We start from the raw sequence: 14258 nt of genomic DNA, 5'->3' as shown, positions 1-14258 counted from the left end.
GCTTCAAGTTTCTTACCAGTAAGTATGATGTTAGGTGTAGGTTTTTTTGTAGATGCTCTTTATTAAATTGAGGACATTCCTCTCTATTCCTAGTTTGCTGAGAGTTTCCATCATGAATGGATGTTGGATTTTGTCAAATTATTTTTCTGCATCTGTTGATATGATTGTGTGAGTTTTCTTTTTAGTCTGTTGATGTGATGGATTACATTAATCGATTTTCAAATGTTGAACCAGCTTTGCATACCTGGCATAAATCTCATTTGGCTATGGTGTGTATTCTTTTTACACATTGTTGGATTTGATTTGCTAATATTTTCTTGAGGACTTTTGCTTCTATGTTCATGAGAGATGGGGTCTGCAGTTTTCTTTTTTTTCAGTATGTCCGGTGTTGGGCTTAGGGTGATGCAGGCCTCACAGAATGAGTTAGGAAGTAGAGAACTGGTATAATTTCTTCCTTAAATGTTTGGTAGAATTCACTACGGAACCCATCTAGGTTTGGTGCTTTCTGTTTTGGAAGGTTGTTAAGCATTGATTCAATTCTTTAATAGATATAAGCCTATTCATATTGTCTATTTCTTCTAGTATGAGTTTTGGCAGATTATGTTTTCCAAGGAATTGATCCATTTCATATAGGTTATCAAATTTGTGGGCACAGAGTTGTTCATAATATTCCTTTATTATTCCATTAGTGTCCATGGGATCTATAGTGATGTCCCTTCTTTCATTTCTGACATTAACAATTTGTGTCTTCTCTTTTTTTCTTAGTAAGCCTGGCTGGGGGCTTATCAACTTTATTGATCTTTTCAAAGAGCCATCTTTTGGTTTTGTTCATTTTCTCTATTGATTTCTTGTTCCAATTTCATTGATTTCTGCTCTCGTTTTTATTATTTCTTTTCTTCTGCTTACTTCAGATGTAATTTGCTTTTCTTTTTCTAGTTTCCTAAGATGGAAGCTTACATTATTGATTTTAGATCTTTCTTCCTTTCTAACATATACATTCAATATTCTACATTTCCCTTAAGCACTGCTTTCACTGCATCCCACAAATTTTGATGTTGTAGTTTCATTTTCATTTAGTTCAAATATTTTTAAATTTATTTTGAAATCTCTTGCTTGACCCATGCGTTAATTAAAAATGTTTAGTCTCCAAGTATTTGGGTATTTTCCAGCTATCTTTCATTATTGATTTCTAGTTTAATTCCATTGTGGTCTGAGAGCAGCCATTGTATGATTTCTATTCTTTTAAATTTGTTAAGGTGTGTTTTGTGGCCCAGGGTGTGGTCTGTCTTGGTGTATGTTCCATGTGAGCTTGAGAAGAATGTCTAATCTGCTGTTGGTTGAAGTAGCCTATTGCTGTCAATTATATCCAGTTGACTGATGCTGCTGTTGAGTTCAATTACATCCTTACTGATTATCTGCCATTTTTGATAGAGGGGTGTGGAAGTCTCCAACTATGATAGTGGATTCAGCTATTTCTCCTTGCAGTTCCATCAGTTTTACCTCACATATTTTGACACTTGTTGTTAGGTGCATACATATTAAGGATTGTTACATCTTCTTGGAGTATTGACTCCTCCATCATCATGTAATGCCCCTCTTTATTTCTGATGACTTTCCTTGCTCTGAGCTCTTCTCTGTCTGAAATTAGTATAGCTATTCCTGCTTTCTTATGATTAGGGTTAGCATTGTATATCTTTACTATTCTGCTTTTAATTTATATGTGTCTTTATATACAAAATAGGTTTCTTGTAGACAACACATAGGCATCTTGTTTTTGATTCACTCTGACAATCTGTCTTTTAGACCATTGATGTTTAAGGTGATTATTGACATAGTTGGACTAATATCTATCATAATTGTTATTGTTTTCTATTTGTTGCCGTTGTTCTTTGTTCCTATTTTTGTCTTCCACACTTACGAATTTTTGGTTTTGAGTATTTTATATGATTCCATTTTCTCTTCTTTCTTAGCATATCAATCACACTTTTTTTTGGGCTTTTTTTAGTGGTTGTCCTAGAGTTTGCAATATACGTTTACAACTAATACAAGTCTACTTTCAAATAACACTATACTGCTTCACAGATAGTGCAAGTACCTTATAATAGCAAAATATTCCTAATTCCTTCCTCCTGTCCCTTGCATCATTGCAGTCATTCATTTTACTCATACATAAGCATATATAGAGACATAAACATATATAATCGAATACATTGTTGCTATTATTATTTTGAACAAACTGTTATCTGTTAGATCAATTAAGAATAAGAAAAATAAAAATTTTTTATTTTATCTTCCATTATTCCTTCTTTGATGCTCTTCCTTTATTGATGAAGATCCAAGTTTCTGACCTATATTATTTTGCTTCTCTCTAAAGAATTTTGTAAACATTTCTTGCAAGACAAGTCTACCGGCAATAGATTCCCTCAATTTTGGGTAGTCTGAGAAAGTCTTTATTTCTCCTTCACTTTTGAAGAAGAATTTCTCAGGGTACAGAATTCTAAGTTGGCAGGTTTTTTTCTCTCAACACATTAAATATTTCTCTCTACTCTCTTCTTGTTTTCATGGTTTCTGAGGAAAAATTGGATATAATTCTTATCTTTACTCTTCTATAGGTAAGCTTTTTTTCTTCTGGCCTCTTTCAGGATTTTCTCTTTCTCTTGGATTTTCTGTCATTTATATGATACGCTTATGTGTAGTTTTTTGGCATTTATCCTTCTTGTTCTCTAAGTTTCCTGGATCTGTGATTTGGTGTCTGATATTAATTTGGGAAAATTTTCAGTCATATTGTTTCAAATATCTCTTCTGTTCCTTTCTCTCTTTCTTCTCCTAGTATTCCCATTCTGTATATGTTACACCTTTTGTAGTTGTCCCATAGTCATTGGATATTCTATTCTGTTTTTTTCAGTCTTTGTTCTCTTTGCTTTTCAGCATTAGAGTTTTCTATTGACACATCCTCAAGCTCAGAGTTTCCTCAGCTATGTCCAGCCTATTAATAAGCGCATCAAAGGCATTCTCATTTCTGTCACAAGGTTTTTTATCTCTAGCATTTATTTTTGTTTTTTCTTAGGATTTCCATTTCTCTGCTTACATTGCCCATCTGTTTTTGCATGCTGTTTACTTTATCTGTTAGAGTCCTTAGCATAATAATCATTGTTGTTTTAAATTCCTGGTCTGATAATTCCAACACCAATTTCATGATGTTCTGGGTAAAAGGAATTGAGGTAAATAGGCCTTTAGCAATGTAGTGGTCAGATGTGGGGCAGGGGAAGTGTTCTGTAGTCCTATGATTAGGTCTCAGTCTTTTGGTGACTTTTGCCCCTGGACTGTGAACTTCACATGTGCTTCTCAGTTTCTTTCCCCCTTTAGGTAGGACTAAATGGTTGGAGGGGACTCGAGTCATGTATTTTCCTTCCCCTACATGGAAGGCTAGAGGAGCCTCAAGTTGGATATACCCTTTTCCCAACATGGATTAGGCTCTGATAAAACCCCAGCAGTTAGGCTCTGGTAGAATAGTTTCTCTTGAGGGCAGTCCTGGTTATGAAGAACAGAATGCTCTGGTGTATTTAAAAATAGTTTCTTTTCTCCTCCCCGTGCCAGAAGCACAAGGGGATTTTTCTCAGATATTCACTGCAAGGACCTGGTAGGGCTCCTGGATGTAAAACTCACAAAAGTTTTGCCCCTCCTGCCCCCAATCCAATTACTGGGTGCCCCTGGAGTTTCTTACTCTCAGAGTGGTCCACACTGAGCCTCCAGAAATCCATCAATTACAGTTTGGGTTTTCCTACTCTGGCATGTGGAGTTTTCTGCTCTGATAAGTTGTGATTCTCTAGATCCTCTTGTCTGTCTCTCCAATTTTGGGGTCAGTGGTTTGCCCTGCGACCTCACTTCTCTGAGGGATCTAAGAAGAGCTGTTGAGTTTTCAGTTTGCTTGGCTTTTTACTTGCTGTTAGAATGGAGTGGCCACTTCCAAGCTCCTTATATGTGGGATGGGACACCGAAAGTCCATACCGTAAGCTACTTTTAACACTACTTAATCCATCTTTCTCTCACTTTTTTGTGATGCCACCTTTCTCATATATAGAGTGACAATGTAATTTATTGTCCAAACAAGGATGAAAAAGGCTGTTATTAGCAATTGTTCTTGGACAACAGGCAAAAGTGGGACTTTCCCAGGCAAATGGGGCATATGTTCAACCAGTCATATACCAGGTTCTCAAACACTCATGTTGCTTCTGGGCTTTCTAATCTATCCCCTCCCCCCCACCCCCAATGGCATTGTAATATATTTTAATATCTGGAAGGGCCAGTTCCTCTCTCTTGCTCTTCTTTGTCAATTTTGTATTATCTATTTGTGGATCTTTATCTTTTCATATATGGTATAAATTCTCTAAAAACTCCCTTACCGTTGTCATTTTATCTTCCTGATGTGATAAAATCCCAAACCTAGATAAAATTCTCACACCTCTGTGACTCAGTGCTGCTGGACAAAGCCCCATGGTAAGGCCAATTGTCTCCTATGTTAACTGACTCCTAGCCTCAAGTCTGCCCCGCTACACTGCTGTACGTATCTTGTAAACTGTTACTTTCCCACTCTCAACAATGATGATTTCAAATCTTCTCCAATCTCCCCAAACCTCCAAACTTTATTTCTCCTCTTCCATTCTTGTTTTCTTTTTTACCTTGTCTCTTACTTTATAGAAAAAACAGAAGTCATCAGATATAAAGTCTCTCATTTTCCCATCTGCATCCACCTTGTCCTCCTTCACTCCTGTTATAACAGAGGAGACTTACTTCTCTTTCATCTCTGCTTTGGTCCATCCTGTCTTCCTGACTCTAACAATTACCACTTTTCTCTCCTCCAGATTCAACTTTTACCCCAACTGAATCATTCCCATTAGCCTTTTAAGCACATTTGAGTCTCTCCCACCTAAAAATTAAGAGACCTTCAGTTAACTCTTCATCCGCCTCTGGTTTTGATGTTATCGCTCTTCGCTCCATCACAAGTTACTTGAAGGAATTGGCTATACTTACTGTTTTCACTTCCCACTCATTCTCAACCCAATCCCAGGTGTTTTCGGGAACATCGCACTACCAAAACAAATCTAGCTAAGGCCATCAGTGGCTTCTGCGATGCTAATATATAGTCCTTCTTGAAGCACCTTCCTCCCTTGGCTTCTGTGCCATAGCTCCCTCCTGCCCTTGCCCCACCTTGACTTTCCTGTCTGCTCTTTCTCTACTTTCTTTGGCTACTCATCCTCCTTTAATGGCCTTTAAATTTGAAATTGCTCAAGGCTCAGTCTTAAGCCCTGTTCTGTTCTGACTTTATTCTCTTTCTGTAGTTGATCTCATTCAGTTCATGGCTTTAATTACTACCTATGTGTGGATGATTCACAAGTTTATATTTCCAGTGTTGGCCGCTTCCCTGAGCTTCTATCTTCTACTTGCATTTCCTCTTGGATCAAAAACACTTCAAATCCACCTTGTCAACAACTAACTTAACTATCTTCCCTCTCACCTGGTCCTCCTCCAATTGTGCAAGCCAGAAACACTTGATGTCATCCTTGGCTCTTCCCTCTCTCACCCTTCATATCAAATGCTTTTCATTTTACCTTCCTAATATCTCTTGAATTCCTACTACCACCCCTACTACTACCCTAGACTAAGCTACATCATTTTTAATCTGACCTAACATAAAAGTATCCTAACTAGTCTTTGTACATCCTCTCTTGCCTTTCTCTTCCTAATTTGTTCTCTATACTGCAAGCCAGAGAGATCTTTTCAAAACAGAAATATAGTTGTAATATGCCCTACCTTACAACAATTCAACAGCTTTTTATTGCTTCTAGAATCTAGACTAAAATCCTTAACAGAGTTGAGTTCCTGCTTTTCTACCTCTCTACCCTCATATTGTGCCATCTCCCTCTTTGCTTTCCATACTTGGTCCACTGGTCTTGTATTTTCTCCTGCCAAAGGCTGGTCAATTGCTAGTTCCTCCTTCCCTCCCTTTCTTCCTTCTCCTTCCCTCCCTCCCACTCTCCCTTCTTCCCTCTCTCCCTCCCTTTCTTTACTTCACCTCAGCTCACTCATCCTTTTCATTGAGAAGCCTTCCCTGTCTTCTCTCACTATGGCAATTTCCTCCTTTATGTGTTCTCATAATCCCATCCCTCTCCTTTCAGATACTTTATCTCTCTTTTAATTTTACAAGCATTTCTTTGGGTCCTTGATTAATGTCTAGTTCTCTAATAATCTGTAAACAACATGAGGGCAGACTCTAGTCTCTTGTTTTTTTCTCATTGTTTCCTCAGCACTTAGCACAGTGCCTGATACAGAGGTGTGCACTGAAGGACTAACTATCCCTTCCTCCTCCCTTTGGTTGTGAGATTCCTGGCTCTGTGTCTTGGCTGCAATATCTGCCTTTGCTCCTTTAATTAGACAACTCCCTGAACTTCCTTCTGACTTTGGACTTTGTTTTTCTAGATGGTCCTTAATAGCCTGGATAATAATACTAGCTAGCATTTTTCAGCACTTTCTATTGGTCAAGGACTTTACATATATTGCTTCCATTCCCCTCAAACACTGAAAAATAAGCATTATTAAGCCTATCCTTGAGGAAACTTCCATGACGCAGATAGGTTAATTAACCTGGCCAAGTCCCACAGTGATGGAGCCAGGGTTTGATCTCAGCCCCATCTGGCTCTAATGCCTCAACTTTTTCCTGTATTCCACAGTCCCTCCTAATAATGTTATCCCCTTATGTTAGGTAAGAAGTTTCTCTCTAGCCAAGCTTAGTCCCATGGAACCATATACACTGGACCAACCCCCAACAACTAACTACCTGATTCCAATATACACACAAGTACTTGGTAAATGTAAAGAGTCCTTTTGCTTCATAATTTCCTGAAAGGAATTTAGACTCCCTTCTGCAACTTTGTTGGTGTGAGGATGGATTTCCAAACAATGTGATTTTCTTGGACTTGTGCACTTGGCCTCCAGTGAAGACCCTCTTTACTGGAGGTCACAGAACTTTTATGGGTACTTTTAATCCTAAATCTTTATAATCCTTGGGAGGGTTCTGGGTGATTACATTGGGAAAACCAAAGGGAACGAGTATTTAATTAACACCTATGATGTGCTAGGTACTTAACTGTCACATCATTGAATCCTTGATGAGAATAGTTATTTCAATTTCACAGATGAGGAAATGAAGCTCAGAGTGACCCATTCTGACCCAGGATTGTCTAAAGCCAAAGCCTGTACCTTTTCCAGTTGCCTCTGGCAAAGATCCCAGTAGGGGACAAGACTAAGACTCTTGGCCCAGAACTGAAACAAAGAAGAATGTTTTCCAAGCCATAGAAGCCACCTCAGGTAAATATGGTTGTTTATCCACAACCTCAGTTGCCAGATGGTAATTAAGCCTTGAACAGAAGGGGTTGTTTCCTCTGATTCAGAGAATGCTCCCGGAGTTGTTTGCTTTTCAGAAAACATCAGCTCCTTCGGACAAGCTTTGGGCCTACCATAACCTGCTCTTGTACCTTTCCCCAACTCCCAGACATGTCCACATTTGTCATGGTCTAGAATAGACTACCATGTTAGCCACCAACTGAATGAAGATCACTTAAGAAGCTTTCATCATTTATTTCAATCTGTGGTTTCTTTTCTGAGTACCTAAGACTGAAAATTAAAATATTTTACAATGGGTGGTTGTGTCTGATGGTAGTATTATGCATGATTTTTATTTTCTTTCTGTGCTTTTTGTATTTTCTAAAGTTTCTATAGTGATGATATATTATTTTAAATGAAGAGGTTTCTAAATTTTTAAGAGCCTCATTACAACATTCCACGGCTAACATATCCTTTTTTAAAATTATAGGTCAGCATAAATTTTCTCAGGTTATGTTTAAGTTTAAAGTCACTTGGAAGAGATTTGCTGGTAAGGCAGTCTGCTTGACTCCCTGCAAAAGAGAGAGATTAAGGGACCTGTGACTGGTCCCCATCTAGCCAGAGGAGATAGCCAGGTAAGGTAGACCCAGGTTTAGATGGGTGGACAAAGTTTGATTTCCAGAATGCTTGGCAAGCTATGGTTAAGGCATCTGGTTGGGTGTCTGGTCATGAATAGACCTTTTCAAATACTGGGAACTTTCTAAGCTACCTCATCAGCATGACCTTAAGGGCTTCCAAAACTTTTGATCACAATCTTAGCCCTGAATCACCCCATACCCATTTTGAAATCTACAGCATGACCTTAGGGTGTTTACTCTTCCCTCATTGCATTATGGCCTCACTTTCTTTTCAGACTTGAATACACAATACTTCTTTCTTAAATCTAGTTTTGGCTCTTGGCTCCTGTCCTCAACTCTCATCTGGATTCTCTCTCCTGATATGTTACCTCACCCTTTTTGGTCCAACAGACTTAAGCTTCAAGAGATAAACCTAAGCAGCATCAAGATCCCAGATTAAGTCACAAGCATTCTAACAAGTGGGTGGACCATGGCAATGGGACATCTAGGAGAATACTATCTAGAAGTCCAAGTAGGTGTCATCTTGGACATTTGTCTTCAGGAAGCAGAGCCCCAGACATAGAGATCAGGGCTAGCGGTCAGGGTTAGGGCTCCAGTTCCTACATGAGAACCAAGGATAAGTGAGAGAATTGGAATAGGAACTTGGAATGGCATCCACAACAGGATTCCAGTCCCATGAGCATGGTATAGGAGTAGAGTTGGCCAGAGAGGGTAGGTTTGGAAACTTAGGCTTTAGGATAAGGAGGGACTTCTGCTGGGGGGATGAGAGTAAGAGATCAACTCAAGACCTCAGTGGTCAATGCAAAGGTACCATGACCAAGGATGGCTAACAGGGATAGTGAGGTGATAACCCTCAACTGGGGACAGTGGTTGCTTGAGCAGACTGTCCTCAGGTCCTTATTGGTCTTGGTAGGAGGATAATTGAGTCTGAAGGAGAGAACATTGGTATATCTAAATATGGATTGTTGCATCAGAGAGTGTAGGGGACACTGACAGTTAGGGACTGGAGTGGAGAATGAAGGAAGATATGTCCTACAGCATCATCTCAAAAATGTTTCTTCTCTGGAGGTTTGTGAGATGTTGTGTGGTGGAATGGAAAGTGCATGAATGTTTGAGTCAGGTAGATTTGCATTAAATCTTGGCTCTGCCACTTTCCAGTTGGATGACTTTGGCTAAGTCACTTGACCTCTATGAGTCTCTTTTCCCACCTGAAAAAGGAGGATAATAATACCCCTCTTGCTTGGTTGACAAAAGGAAAAAATGAGATGACATTTACAAAACATTCAGCACCCATAATGGGTCCTCAGTGTATTGTAGCTAGAGGGAAGCGTTCCCCCAACACCTTACGCTGATTGTATTAACATAGGAGGAAGACACCCTGAAAAGGAAAAGCAGGAATACACTTTGTATTGTTACTACACAAGAGATACTTGTTCACTGTAGAAAATCAGAAAACATGGAGAAGCAAAAATTACAAAGCAAACATTACTCATAATTCTACTACCCGCAAGATAGTTATTATCAACCTTTTGATATATTTCTTTTCAGATCATACATACCTACACACACATATATGCATATGTATTGTAAAATTTAGGATTATTCTATACTTACTGTCTTGTAAGCTGCTTTTTACTCAACAACACATTATGAACAACTTTCTTTTCTACTCAATATATATCTCAATAAAATTTTCTGCGACTGTATAATGGCCCATAGTATGAACAGTTCACATTTTACTTAATGAGCCTCAGAGCGTTGAACATTTTGTTGTTTACAATCTTGGGCTATAATGATCATCTCTTATGGCTAAATTTCACATCTTTAATTTTTCCCAGGAGTGGAATTAACGTAGGTTATTATTGCTGGATCTGTCCAGGAAGGGATTTTGAACCACTTCAGTAAATATCTGAGAGAGAATCCAAAGAAAATAATCCCAGTCATTACATCTCCTCTTTCTAGTTTCCCATGTGTATTTCCTCAGTCTGAAAGTCATGGAAGGAAAAACAGCTGATTTGTCTTTTATGAAAGAGCTTTCAATGCAGATTTTTAGAAATTAAATGAAGGTTTTGCCTTTATTGCTCTAAGGAGTAAGTTCATTATAGAAAAGTTTACAAGGACAGAAAAGTAAAGGGAAAAAAATCCCCCACTGTTTCAATAGTTTTGGTTTGTCCTTTTCCTTCTGGACTTTTCTGTATTTGTACTTGGAAATTTATAGACAATTGTGTTCATATTGTGTGTATAACATCGTGTCTTGTTTTTTTCCGTTAGTCCTAGGAGCCTCCACATTTTCCCAGGTTTTTCTAAACACATCAGAAACATCATTAGAATGTCTGCATTGGCTGGATTATCCGGTGTAGCTTTTGACACTGGTCCCTCTTCTAGGCTGTAGAGATTTAGGCCTAAATCTTGTCCTCTTTCCCTACAAAGACCCTCACCTCCCAAACCCTATATCCTCTCGCCAAAGTTACTAGCATCCCTTTCTTTGCTAGCAACTCTGCCAAAATAGATTCTTATTTTCATTTTAGTCATCTTTTTTACCCTTTCTGCTTTATTTCCTCTTCCCCAGGGCTGTGCCTCCACCTCCCAGACCTGAGAAGCACGTGGGAACCTGGAGGAGGAGCAGCGCAGAGGTACATGAGCAGTAGGCGGCCCCTCTGACAACTCGCTCTGGGCATATGGCCTCCAGTCCACGGAGGTCAAGTCCTAAGAGCTAATGGATTGTGTTCCTCCCTGAAAAGCAGATTAATCCTCCATGCTCTATGGGTTATTTCACATATTGAGAGCAAACACAGCAGGCCAGGATTGGGAGCAGGGCTGGACCAGGACACGTGCGCGCCCTGAGCAGGCTAATAACCTGGCCTCCTTTCAAAATGATAATCTCTAAATATTTGCCCAACATTCATCTGGAGGAGAGGCTGAGTGCTCTGTAGGAGGAGGAGGCAGGGAAGGCTGCTGGCTCAGCACTGCTCCCTCTTTATTGCCCTGAGCAGTTCAGAGCCCCCGCCCTGAACTTGCACACCTTATCCAGCAACTAAGAGGCCTAGAGGGCAGCCTACACCATCTCTTGTCACTTCAGCGCCCCCTACCAAGAGGAATGGTGAAGGGCCTGAGAGAGCCCAACAGCCTATTTACCTGCCTTGTGACTGGCGAATTCCTTAACCTTTCTGGAAGGAGTATTCTTATCTGTAAAATAGGGGGATAATAAGAGTACTGACCTCAAATGGGCTGGAAGGGTTTAAATGAGTTAATATATGGAAAGGAGTTAGAGAAGTTCCTGGCACAAAGCTATCATTGTATACATTATAATCACAGTGTATCATTTATAATAGTAAATCTTATTATTATCATCATTCTCATGTCATGCTTGGTTCAATAATTCTGGTAAAGACCATTTTCTCCATCTCATTACATTTCCAGCGACGTTTTATGCTTCTTACAGACTGGTATCCTGGCACCAGCCCAGCTGGCCTGCATTTAAATCCAGCTTGGCTTGAGAGCCTCGAGTACAGTGGACAGGCTCCAGTGGAACCGGGGTGTGCGTGCGGGTACGTGTGTGTGTGTAGGGGTCATTGCCTGATCACTCTACCCACACTGTAGCCCTTGGTTAGAATAAAAAAAGCACCTTATCTTCCACATGAGGATTGGGGGATGCTAAGAAAGGTAGAGATGGACTTTGGGGAAATTGGTCACTTACTATGGGTAGGTAATCCTCAGTAAGAGAAATGATATATTCTTGAGAAGAACCAGGAAGAGAAGGAATTTCTCCTTCAAACCAAGTGACACATGCCTCCTGGGATCCTGAGAGGCAGCAGGAGGTAGTGAAGAGAATATGATGCGTGCTCTTTGGAACCAGGCAGACCTGGGTTCGATTTCTGTCTTAGTCACTGAGTGACCTTGAAAAAAGTAACTATCCTCTCTGTGCCTCAGTGTCTTTATGCAAAATGGCTATGTTGTACTGATGACAGAAGATGCGCAATATACAGGAACTGGCAAGATGTCTGGAACAGTTTCTTTGAGTTCTTAAAGTGACAATGAGAGAATGGGCCCTGACAGCACCCTTAGTGCCCAGAGCCTTGTAGGTGATTGATGCACAAGTGTGAATAACTGGGAAATGCAGGGCATCCCAGAATGCATAGTCATAGCCATGATATCTCATATTTATGGAGTCCACATCCTGTGCTCTTGCTAACACTTCATAGCCATCATTTCACATAATCATCCCAATAATCCTGTGAAGTAGGAATTATCTCCATGTTACAGGCTCAGAAACTGGGACTAGGAAGTAGGGACTCTGGGCTCATATCCCTCATGACCCCAAAGCTGGCGCTTGTGACCATTGGACCTAAATCATTGTCCCCAAATCACTGTCCCCTCATCTTCCACTTGGGGATCTGGTGTCAGTTTCCACTCAATGCTAGAAAATCACTGTGATAAATAGGTTTAAACAAATAGAACCACATAATCGGGGAACGTTATACTAGGTAGTATAACGCCTAGGAAATAAATCAGCCTTTTAAGTTTTATATTGCAATACAGTTGAAATGCTTAATAATTATTGCCAGAGAATGGTATAATGCAGTACTAAAAATGAGTAATTGAAAAGCCCATCAAGGCAGATGAGGCATCTTCTCACTGAATTGCTCTCAAATACTTTACATAATTATTTCATTCAGATTTATGATCAGCTCAGCAGAATGTGTGTCTCTTTATCCTGCTTTGCCTGAAGTTGTTCAGGAATCCTTTTTATATTGTGCCAACACCTTCTGGGATGGACAAACGAATGTCTCTTGTACACTAATGGGGCTTTCAATGGTTTGATTTCATTTAGCAAAGGACAAGATTGGGAGCGAAAACTCTGTTGGCTGAGGACCCTCCGTGTCCCAGTCACTGGGCTGGGGTTTATAAGCATTAACTATGTTGGCTCAGTTAAAGTCCATAGCAATCCTGAGACGGGACTATGTTTTCCATCTCACAGAAGAAAATGAGGCTCTGAGAAATGGCGTCACTTAATCAGAATTGCCAGGCTCATAGTGAACTCACACCCGGCAGTCTGGCTCCAAACCAGTGGCCTTTCCACCACATCACCAGCCTCCAGCAAGACCCTGTGTGCCCAGAGAAGGCTTAGATTTTTGGAAAGAGGATTCTAGTAAGGTCAGATGCAGAAAAAACTGATCCTAGCCAGATTTTATTTGCAGCTCTGGCTTTTTAAACATCTGAGTTGGTCCTCCACCCCCATCCCTTCCTCCTCATTCCTCCATTCTTACAGTGTCAGCACCTCCAGGCGAGAGGGATCCAGCCCTGTCTCCATCAGGGACACAGTTTCCCATGGATTCAGCCTCCCCACCCTGCCAGATCATCCCAGGCTGTCGGATTTATCAGAGGCACAAGCTTATCAGCTTGCCTCTCCCTGGAGCCCTGGAGTGGGAGTTCTTGGCAAATTCCATTCACTGGCAAGTGTGGACAGATGGCTGCCTGGATGAGCGGACAACCTTTGTTTCTGGTCTCACCCATATGTCAAAGTGGCCCAAACAAGGAAAAGTGGGGAGGGGGCAGGAGGGAAAGGATGGGGCCACCTCATAGGCAGGAAAAATCCTAACATCCATTTTATTCTAAACATTGCATTTAGAAGTTTATAAATAGAAGAGAGGGACTCTCTGACTCTTCCCCTCCCAAGCATAGGACAGTGACATTTCTGGCATTTTTCTGGTTTTTCTCCCCAAAGCCCCAGTTTCCTCCTTACCCACGATGCTTGCTTGGACTCTGCTTATGTCAGCAGACATCAGCACAGGGTCAACACTCTGCTCCTCTCCCCGACCCCTCGCCTTGAGAATGAGGTAAGGTTCTGCTGAGGGTTATTTCAGAAGGGGCTTAAACAGGTCCTTGAATGTCTTCATTCTCCAGGCTATAAAAGCATGTCAGATTTCTCCTCACACAGCAGACATCACGCATGGACTTAAATCTTACTGAATATGGTACATGTCTGTGAATGTCTCTGCTCCCTGGGGAAATGCCAAACTTTGATCTAACTGTATTTTAACACTAAGAATGTCTCTTAAAGAAGTGGATTTATGGCAATTCTCAGTGGCTATTTGTCAAACACATCCAATGTGGTTCCCAGCCTTGGGGGTACTAAGAGCCTCCAAAACAAATCAAATGTCTGAGGAGAATGCATTTGGTCTCCATGAGCCCAAGGGTGGAGGGTTGGGGGAGACAACATCAAGTCATGCGGAGGCGGCA

General features: G+C 40.5%; 1 protein-coding gene and 1 long non-coding RNA gene across 2 annotated transcripts in view; one reads left to right on the top strand and one right to left on the bottom strand.

The window, feature by feature from the left end:
* Positions 1-14258, bottom strand: part of SPON1 (spondin 1) — a 245450-nt gene that overhangs the window by 177632 nt on the left and 53560 nt on the right. The gene's annotated exons all lie outside the window — the stretch shown is intronic.
* On the top strand, positions 8671-13859 carry LOC111774368 (uncharacterized). Its single transcript, XR_011441140.1, has 4 exons — positions 8671-8729; positions 10588-10651; positions 11461-11566; positions 13744-13859. It is a non-coding gene; the product is annotated as an uncharacterized lncRNA (long non-coding RNA).

The sequence above is a fragment of the Equus caballus genome, chromosome 7 (genome assembly GCF_041296265.1).
Source record: "Equus caballus isolate H_3958 breed thoroughbred chromosome 7, TB-T2T, whole genome shotgun sequence".
NCBI lineage: Eukaryota > Metazoa > Chordata > Mammalia > Perissodactyla > Equidae > Equus > Equus caballus.
The sequence above is the reverse complement of the archived record's forward strand: the minus strand, read 5'-3'. Positions and strand labels throughout refer to the sequence as shown.